Source organism: Arachis hypogaea, chromosome 7, assembly GCF_003086295.3.
Source record: "Arachis hypogaea cultivar Tifrunner chromosome 7, arahy.Tifrunner.gnm2.J5K5, whole genome shotgun sequence".
In the NCBI taxonomy this organism is placed as follows: domain Eukaryota; kingdom Viridiplantae; phylum Streptophyta; class Magnoliopsida; order Fabales; family Fabaceae; genus Arachis; species Arachis hypogaea.
The window spans coordinates 51,254,839-51,265,469 of NC_092042.1; the positions used below are offsets into that span (position 1 = coordinate 51,254,839).

The following is a 10,631-nucleotide window of genomic DNA, read 5'->3' on the forward strand; positions in this document are numbered from 1 at the left end:
TATTCTGAGCCAATATGGCATTCAGAGCATCAATTTCAAGAACTCCCTTCCTCTGAGGCATCCCATTATTCACGAAATTCCTCTCAGAAGTGTACATGAATTGGTTATTTGCAACCATGTCAATAAGTTCTTGAGCTTCTGCAGGCGTTTTCTTTAGGTGAATGGATCCACCTGCAGAATGGTCCAATGACATCTTGGAGAACTCAGATAGAACATAATAGAATATATCCAGAATGTTCCACTCTGAAAGCATGTCAGAAGGACACCTTTTGGTTAGCTGCTTGTATCTTTCCCAAGCTTCATAGAGGGATTCACCATCTTTTTGTTTAAAGGTATGAACATCCACTCTAAGCTTGCTCAGCTTTTGAGGAGGAAAGAACTTAGCCAAAAAGGCCACGACCAGCTTATCCCATGAGTCCAGGCTATCTTTAGGTTGTGAATCCAACCATATTCTAGCTCTGTCTCTTACAGCAAAGGGAAAAAGTATGAGCCTGTAGACTTCAGAATCTACTATATTAGTCTTAACAGTCTCACAGATCTGCAAGAACTCAGTTAAAAACTGGTAGGGATCTTCTGATGGAAGTCCATGGAACTTGCAGTTCTGTTACAGTAGAGCAACTAGTTGAGGTTTCAGCTCAAAATTGTTTGCTCCAATGGTAGGGATTGAGATGCTTCTTCCATCAAATTTGGAAGTAGGTGTAGTATAGTCACCAAACATCCTCCTTGCATTATTATTTTCGGCTGCCATCTCCTCTTCCTTTTCGAAAATTTTTGTAAGGTTGTCTCTGGACTGTTGTAATTTAGCTTCTCTTAGTTTCCTCTTCAGAGTCCTTTCAGGTTCAGGATCTGCTTCAACAAGAATATTCTTGTCCTTGCTCCTGCTCATATGAAAAAGAAGGGAACAGAAAATAATAATAGGGATCCTCTTTACCACAGTAGAGAGATTCCTTTATGTTAGTAGAAGAAGAAGGGAATAGAAGAAGGAAAATGTAAGAATCCAAACACAAGGGTGAAGATAGGTTCAAATTCTTTGAGATGAAGAGAAGTGTTAGTAAATAAATAAATAAATAGAATAAGATGAGGGAGAGAAAATTTCGAAAATAAATTTTGAAAAAAAGTTGGTGATTTTTGAAAAATAAGAGAGAAAAAATAATTAAAATTAAAATTTAAAACAATTAATTAGTTTAAAAAAAAGAATTTTAAAAAGGAGGAGAAATTTTCGAAAATTAGCGAGGAAAAAGTAGTTAAGGTGATTTTGAAAAAGATAAGAAATAAACAAAAAGTCAATTAGTTAGTTGAAAAAGATTTAAAAATCAATTTTTAAAAAAGGTAAGAAGTTAGAAAAGATATTTTGAAATCAAATTTTTGAAAAAGATATCATTTGAAAAGATATGATTAAAAAGATATTTTGAAGAAAGAATTGATTTTTAAAATTAAAATTTAATTATTTGACTAACAAGAAACTAAAAGATATGATTCTTAGAATTTAAAGATTGAACCTTTCTTAACAAGAAAGTAACAAACTTCAAATTTTTGAATTAATCACATTAATTGTTAGTAAAGTTTTTGAAATTTTGAGATGAAGATAAGAAACAGATTTTGAAAATTAAATTAAAAATTTTTGAAAAATAGTAAGAAAAATGAAAAAGATTTGATTTTTGAAAAAAGTTTTGAAAAGATAAGATTTTTAAATTGAAAATTTGACTTGACTTATAAGAAATAGCTAAGTTTAAAAAAATTTTGACTAATTCAACTCAAATTTTTGAAATTTATGAGAAAAATAAGGAAAAGATATTTATTTATTTATTTTTTGAATTTTTAATGATGAGAGATAAAAACATGAAAATGACTCACAACATGAAAATTATGAATCAAAACACATGATACATGTAAGAACACTATGAATGTCAAGATGAACACCAAGAACACTTTGAAGATCATGATGAACATCAAGAACATATTTTTGAAAAAATTTTTATGCAAAGAAAACATGCAAGACACCAAACTTAGAGATCTTTTATGCTTAGACACTATGAATGCAAAAATGCACATGAAAAATATCATACAACACAAAACAAGAAAATTTAAAGATCAAACAAGAAGACTTACCAAGAACAACTTGAAGATCATGAAGAACAATATGAATGCATGAATTTTCGAAAAATGCAAGAATAAGATGAATATGCAATTGCACCAAACTTAAAACATGACACTAGACTCAAACAAGAAACACAAAATATTTTTTGATTTTATGATTTTATTAATTTTTTGTATTTTCTTTTATTATTTTTTTCGAAAAACATATAGGAAAAAGAAAATAAGAAACTCAAAATTTTTAATAAGAATTCCAAGAATCTTTCAATGTTAGCCTGAAGCTCCAATCCAAGGATTGGACATGGCTTAATGGCCAGCCAGCTTTAGAATATTTCAATTAACTTGCCTCTATGCTGATGATTGGAAGCCTCAGTCCAAAATAATTGAACATGGCTTTACAGCCAGCCAGGCTTCAACATGCTTCATGAAACACTAGAATTCATTCTTAAAAATTTAGAATAATTTTCGAAAACAGATGAGAAATTTTTGAAAGATTTTTTTGAAAAATTCTTGAAAATAAAACAAAAAAAATTACCTAATCTGAGCAACAAGATGAACCATCAGTTGTCCAAACTCGAACAATCCCCGACAACGGCACCAAAAACTTGATAGGCAAAATTGTGATTTCTGATAATGGCATTCATGTTCGTTCTCTCCCTGGTAATGGCGCCAAAAACTTGGTGCATGATACCATGGTCCAAACATAACTTCACAACTTCGCACAACTAACCAGCAAGTGCACTGGGTCGTCCAAGTAATAAACCTTACGTGAGTAAGGGTCAATCCTACGGAGATTGTTGGTATGAAGCAAGCTATGGTCATCTTGTAAATCTCAGTTAGGCGGATAATAAATGGTTATAGAGTTTTTGAGTAATAACAATAAATAAATAGAAAATAAAGATAGAAATACTTATGTAATTCAATGGTGAGAATTTCAGATAAATGTATGGAGATGCTTTGTCCCTGTTGGATCTCTGCTTTCCTACTGCCTTCCTTCAATCCTTCTTACTCCTTTCCATGGCAAGCTGTATGTAGGGCATCACTGTTGTCAATGGCTACATCCCATCCTCTCAGTGAAACTGGTCCAAATGCTCTGTCACAGCACGACTAATCATCTATCGGTTCTCGATCATGTCGGAATAGAATCCATTGATTCTTTTGCGTTTGTCATCATGGCCAACAATCGGGAGTTTGAAGCTCGTCATAGTCATTCAATCCCTGAATCCTACTCGGAATACCACAGACAAGGTTTAGACTTTCTGGATTCTCATGAATGCCGCCATCAATTCTAGCTTATACAACAAAGATTCTGATTAAGGAATCCAAGAGATATGCGTTCGGTCTAAGGTAGAACCGAAGTGGTTGTCAGTCACGCGTTCATAGATAAGAATGATAATGAGTGTCACGGATCATCACATTCATCATGTTGAAGTGCAACAAATATCTTAAAATAGGAACAAACTGAATTGAATAGAAAATAGTAGAAATTGCATTAAAACTCGAGGTACAGCAAAGCTCTACACCCTTAATCTATGGTGTGTAGAAACTCCACCGTTGAAAATACATAAGTGATGGTCCAGGCATGGCCGAGAGGCCAGCCCCCATGAACGTGATCAATAGTCTCCTAAGATGAATAATGGAATAAAACCGAGACCAAAGATCTGGTCAAAGACACCTAGTACAATAGTAAAATATCCTATTTATACTAGACTAGCTACTAGGGTTTACAGAAGTAAGTAATTGACGCAGAAATCTACTTCCGGGGCCCACTTGGTGTGTGCTTGGGCTGAGCTTGAGCTTTACACGTGCAGAGACTTCTTTTGGAGTTGAACGCCAAGTTGTAACGTGTTTTTGGCGTTCAACTCTGGTTCGTGACGTGTTTCTGGCGTTTGACTCCAGGATGCAACATGGAACAGGCGTTGAGCGCCAGTTTGCGTCATCTAATCTCGAATAAAGTATGGACTATTATATATTGCTAGAAAGCTCTGGATTTCTACTTTCCAACACCGTTGAGAGCGCACTATTTGGAGTTCTGTTGCTCCAGAAAATCCATTTCGAGTGCAGGGAGGTCAGAATCCAACAGCATCAGCAGTCCTTTGTCAGCCTTCTATAAGAGTTTTGCTTAGGTCCCTCAATTTTAGCCAGAAATTACCTGAAATTACAGAAAAACACACAAACTCATAGTAAAGTCCAGAAATGTGAATTTAGCATAAAAAATAATGAAAACATCCCTAAAAGTAGCTAGATCCTACTAAAACTACCTAAAAACAATGCCAAAAACCGTATAAATTATCCGCTCATCAAAACTCTAGCAGACTTTTTCTGCTTTTTCTCCAAATCGGTGGAGGTTTCATTGATGCTATCGCCAGTAGCACAAGCGCCACTGTTATTCTAAACAAAAAATCCGTCTCTTCCTGATGCGTTTGCATCTTTAGTGTTTTTCTCTTAAAAATTTCATTCAATAAACTAAGAATTATTGCAAGATAAACAATAATTTCATGGTTAATTGAGCAATACTTTGAGTTAGTGTGTATTTATTGATTACAGAAGAATTTAGAAGAGAATTGACAAAGATTAAAGAAAAAGGAGGCCAGAAATCACTCAGAGCAAGAAGGAGAAGCAACTTGAAGGGCACTCTAGACCAAACAGAAAGCTCCATGGACACAAAGTGTTGAAAACAAGCTTCACGTGCAACGTGGGAGAGCAAATGTGTCACGCCAAACCAACAATGACCTCCTAGGGACACTAAGTCCTTCAACGTGGGACATGATAATAAGGACATGGCACTTGAAGGTCAAAACAGAAAGTAAAGTATGGAAATTAAGCTTAGCCGTGCAACGTGGGAGTAAAGGCATCCAATACCAAAACGGAATGTGTACGCACAAGTTGCAAAATGTGCTCAGCTATACGTACGCATGACTCATGCGTACACATTACCCCCATTTCAACGTGGGACGTAGAATCATAGCCTTGAGACGTGAAGACATCAATGTGGGATGTAGAAGTGTCATGTATACACATCTAGCATGTATACGCACAACAAGAGAATTATGAGGTGTCATGCGTACGCATGAAGCCACTACAAGAAAATGAAACATTTGTAACAAAAAAATTGTATCAAATTTAAAATTGTTACAAATTATAGTTTTTTTATAACAATAATTAGTTATTGTTACAAAATAAGAATATTTTGTAACAATAAGAAAATTTGTTACAAAATATTTTAATATTTTGTAACTACTTAATTTCTTTTGTTACAAATTATGTTAGCTTTCGTATCGAATTGTTGTTTTGTTACAAAATATTATAATATTTTGTAACAAAAGATTATATTGTTACAAAAATTCAAAATATTTTGTCACAAAATATCTATTTGTTTCAAAAGCTCTAAATATTTTGTAACAAAAAATTAATTTGTCACAAAATACAATATTTTTGTAATAAGTTATTTATTTGTCACAAAATTCAAAGATTTTTTTATAACTAATAAAAAATTTTGTTTCAACGTACTAAATGTAAGACTTTGAATTTTTAAAAATTAACATAATAAGTTATTTATGATTTATTATATTTATTTAAGATTTTATATTTAAAATTTTATTTTACTAAAAATATTTAAGTCTAATTAATGATAGTTTGAGTTTAAAATTATTTTAAAAATTAAATAATAAATTATTTATAATTTATTATACTTATTCAAAATAAATTTTTAGAAATTTATATATTAAACAGAGTATTTTCTTATTTATAATTTGAAATTTTAGTAATTAAAAAATATAAAAATTTTATATTATTTAATTTAAATATTTAAGATTTTTAAATTTAATATTTTAAATTTTATGAATAAAAAAATTAACTTGAATATCTCCAATTTTGTCTTAATTAATATTTGTTTAAAAATAATTATAAAATAATAATAAAATAATATTTTAAAAATAATTAATTTAATTAAATATTTAAAAATTTATAATTAAATAATATCTTTATATAATTATTATTAAATTAAAAATAATTTTTAATTATTATACTATTCTTATCCTTATTTTTATTAAAAATATTTAAGTTACCCAATCTCTAACCCTATCTTTTTCTAACACTCACAGCACACCACACACACAACCAATACAAACGTATACACAGACACAGGCATAGAGAGAGACCCGAGGAAGTGAGGGAGTCGCGGGAAAGAAGAAAGAAAGGAAAGGGGGAGGCCGCGCCGCACTTTACCGTCGGTCACTACTGCTGAATCGCCATTAGAAACAGAACCGTGGAGAAAGGGCTGTCTAGACGCGAAGAGAGAGAGTCCGCGAGAAGAGGGAGGTCACCCGTGTCTTGTCGCCGCCGTTGGAGGGAGGCCGTTCGCGTCTAGCTCGCCGCGGCTGTTGCATCGCCATCATCGCGCCCCGCCGTGGAGCCCGAAGCTGCCGCCATTGCACGAAGCAGAAAGAGTGAAAGACGCGATGGAGGGGTGAGGGAGGAGTTGCCTCTGCTGTTGCCAGGGCTAGCCGTTGGAGCCATTGTCATCGCCGCTGGAGCTAGCCGCTAAGGAGCGTTCTGTCATCGTGAAACTTGAAAGGGGATGTCGCTGCCGTTGTTGCCAGTAGCACTGTTCCCGTTCTGGTTCCAATTCCTTCATTTATGAGACCTATAACATTTTCTTTCTTGCTTTGTTACCATTTTGTTCCTCTGTCATATTTCCGTCCTAATTATGTTAGCATATTTTATTCTAGTGTTGCTAATTTATCTCCTAATCAATTATGATTGGTGCTGAGATCACTGTTGCTACTGCTCCAAGAGAAAAGTTGTTGCTACTAGAAATTAAAAACAAACGAATAGTTTGTTGCGTTTAATTACCGAGTTTTGGCTAATTGAGATCGGATATTTTATTTTGAAATTAACTATTTTAATTTATGAATGCCATGGAAGTCTAGGATTTAATTTATTAGAACTTTTGATTAGGGATATTGTTTTTGATTATGAGAACTTGTGAATATTAGGACTGTTGATTATTGTTCTGTGTAGTTTTTTTTTTCTGATTTATTGCTTGTTTTGTTTACTTGTTCTGATTAATAATTTAGTATTATTGGAACTTTAAATTAGTACTTGTAATTTAGTAATTTAGCATTAATGGATATGAAACTTCAATGGAAACTGGTGTTTGCTTCTTTTGATGAATTACAATAGCTTAACTTTTCTAGATTTATCTTTTGGTGGGAGTACATTTAATCGAAATCTGCATCTACATATAATAAATCATTATCTTATTTGGAAGTCTGGGGATTAGATAGTGAGGGCTTTTTAATGTGATCCTCCAAACCCCTATCTAACTATCCATTTGTATGAACATTTTAAAGTACCATAAGTCTTGGAGGATTATATATTTATAATTATCCATTCCAAAGAAAGGAAAATCATCACTTAAAACACCCCCCACAATCAAAGAAAGGAAAATTTTAAAGATTAATGTTTTACTAACTCAATTACTACTGTTCTATTTGCTTATTCTTTATTTAGAATTTTTTGTGAACTACAAGGTGGGAAAAGCACACTGGAAAACTGTCAAGTTTTACGGGTAAGGTGTCTCGGTTCCTCTCAGTTTCTCAGTTTCTCTATTGAGAGCTCTTATAATACCTTTCTTTTATTTGGTAATGTGCTTTACTAAAATTCCCTTTTGAAAATCCATTAGATAATAACATCATTCAATAAACGCAAACATATTTCAACTGAGAGCTATGTCTTGTAATGCTATAATGAAACCCAGTAAACTGGTTATAAGTATTTACTTTTTCAGTAATATGTAGATAATTATACTGATGTTATTGGGTCATTCTTTAGCTTCTTGTCATACCTAATACTTATGTTGACATTGATGTGAACACGTCTATTGATTAGAGCTCTAAAAATTTAAACATCAAGATGTCAGAAGTTCTTTATTTTTGATTTACATATTAATCTTCATCATCTCAACTAGTTAATAAGTCTGAAACAAAAGATTAAGTAGTTTGGGAATTTCACGTTAGAACTTAGAATATAATTGGTATGAGCCAATTCTTTTAAAAGCTTAAACTATTTTTTTTAGAAAGAAAATGTGTTGCATGCCATTTAGAAAAAAATAATAATAAAATAAAAATTTGCAAGTGTCCTTGTGATGAGTGTATCACTTCTTTTTATTACTATTATTTTTAATTAATATCATATTTCTGGCACATTAATTATTGACTACTTTGTATATAGAAACTATCAACTTATAAGTAAAAAAAGATTGAGGTTTAGTTAAACCTATTATAAAATATTAAAACTCTGAACTAATAAAGGAGCATATAGTAGCACCATCCACTGACACTAGCGTCTTTTGATTATTTTTGTTGAAGATTCTTTGTATCTCTCATGAATTGGTAGCATTGGGAGAAAAGTGTTAGTTCTGTTATATATTGAAGTTTTATATGAGAGAAAAATTAAAAAGAAAAGGAAGAAGGATTAGTTGATGCAATGAATAAAGATCAAAGTGTTTTAATTATAATTGATATAAACCAATTCTATTTTTATGAAATTGGGTGCTTCTTCCAAGCTTGATTCAGAAATTCCTTGGCACTTATTAGAACTTCTCCATGAGAAATGAGAAAGGAGCTGTATGAACATGATGGAGTTTGTAATTTGTAGTTTACATTTTGGTGATTTATAATTCCTTGTTTTTCTTGTCCTATGTATCTATCTAGTTCATTAGGGTTCTTCAATGTGTTTTGTTAGTTTGTACTTTAAAGTTTATATGTTGAAGATTTATAAAATAATCTTAGTTAATGAAAGATATTTGAACTATCTATGTTATTATATATTATATAAATGTTGACTTGTTGAGTAAATTAGTTAATATATTATTTAATTAAAAAATAATATAATCTGATAAATTATGTGTGTAATTTGTATTAAAAAAATTATTACAAAATAAAGAGTATTTTGTAACTAAAGAAAAAAATGTTACAAAATTAAGTTATATTTTGTAACAAAATTTTATGATAGGAAAAAATAGAATGTCACCAAAAATACCTTGAAGATCAAAATTTGTTACCACTTTTGTAATGACTTCTGGTTTTTTGTATCACAAAAATTTGTTACAAAATATCATTTTGAATTGTAACAGTTCTGTTTTTTATTACAAAAACTTTTTGTAATGGGACATACTGCAACGGTCCTTTTTTTGTTACAAAATTTTTTTGTTTCAAAATTTCGATTTTTTGTAACATTTTTTTTTGTTACAAATATTATTTTTTCTTGTAGTGAGCATACGTACGCACAATAGCTAGTTCGCATGGGATGTGAAATTTTGGACGTGCAATGCCTTGGAGCAAATAGAGGCCAAAATTGAGGAAAAAACAAAGTCACATACCACGAGACTTTCCACGTCCAACGTGATCTATCCAGGGAATGAAATAAGTTGAGTTTGAGTGGGGGCAAGCCACTGCATCTACCTAGAGAAACTCGTATCTCAGATATTTAAATGCACATGCCATTTATATCTTTAGATCATAATTCATCAATATCATAATCGCCATTAATCATGTATCAATCTCAGCATTTATAGACATACTTTCATAGTCTTTTCTCATCATCATTATTTCTCAATATCATACTTCATAATCGTTTTCTTCAATTTGCTATCTCATCCCCTCAAATGTCATCCCGAACCCTTCTACCATTTATTACACTGGCTCTAGACTCATAACAGGGTTTAAAAGGCTAGAGGAATGATCAAAAGAACAAAAATTTTATTTCAGCCAAAACAGAATATCACATACGCGACCCCTTTGCGTACACGAGTTTCATCCGCGTGCACGAGAATGTTGAAACAGAACTCGTAGCTCGCGTCGCGTAATACATGCCGCGTACGCGAGCATGTCAAAAGGCCAATGTCGCATACGCGAACCAGTGCTGTGGACACGAGAGTACTGGACAGAGTCCAATACTCACGTCGCGTGGCACCCTTACGTACGTATGCATACCAATTTTCAAAAAAAGCTATTTTGTTGCAGAATTTAAGTTTTTTCAATCAAATTTCAAACGCGCATAACTTTTTTGTTAAAAATCATTTTTTGACCATTCTTCGAACATCGTAAACTACACAGACTCAATTTTTATTTAAGATAAACTTCACCAAATTTGAGAGTCCAAAAACTAAGTTACAACGCGTCCAAGTTTGTTAAAAGTTATGTTTTTACCCAATTTATCTCAATCCTTTCTTTAACCGATTCCCCAATTCATTTCAATCCAAAACACTTCTAGTACCATTGTCAAACCTTCCTAACATTCAATTATCAACTCCTAATCATTTCTAGCCTAATCAAACTAATTCCAAATTCATTCATCACAATTATCATTCGCAAATCAATATCAACGACTCATCAATACACAATTCCAAAATTTGACCACCAATTAGTTCGTACATACACATGCATATATACACATTTAATCCACGAAATCCAACAATTTATGAAATCATACTTTGATCGATTTCTTTGCAAGCTGAAACACCACCAAAAGCC

The 10,631-nt window shown here is 32.1% G+C and overlaps 1 non-coding gene across 1 annotated transcript; it reads left to right on the forward strand.

Moving 5' to 3' along the window:
* The first annotated feature begins 247 nt into the window (after positions 1–247).
* LOC112704356 (small nucleolar RNA R71) lies at positions 248–355 on the forward strand. The gene has a single exon (XR_003154984.1). It is a non-coding gene; the product is annotated as a small nucleolar RNA R71 (small nucleolar RNA).
* Positions 356–10,631: the final 10,276 nt, after the last annotated feature.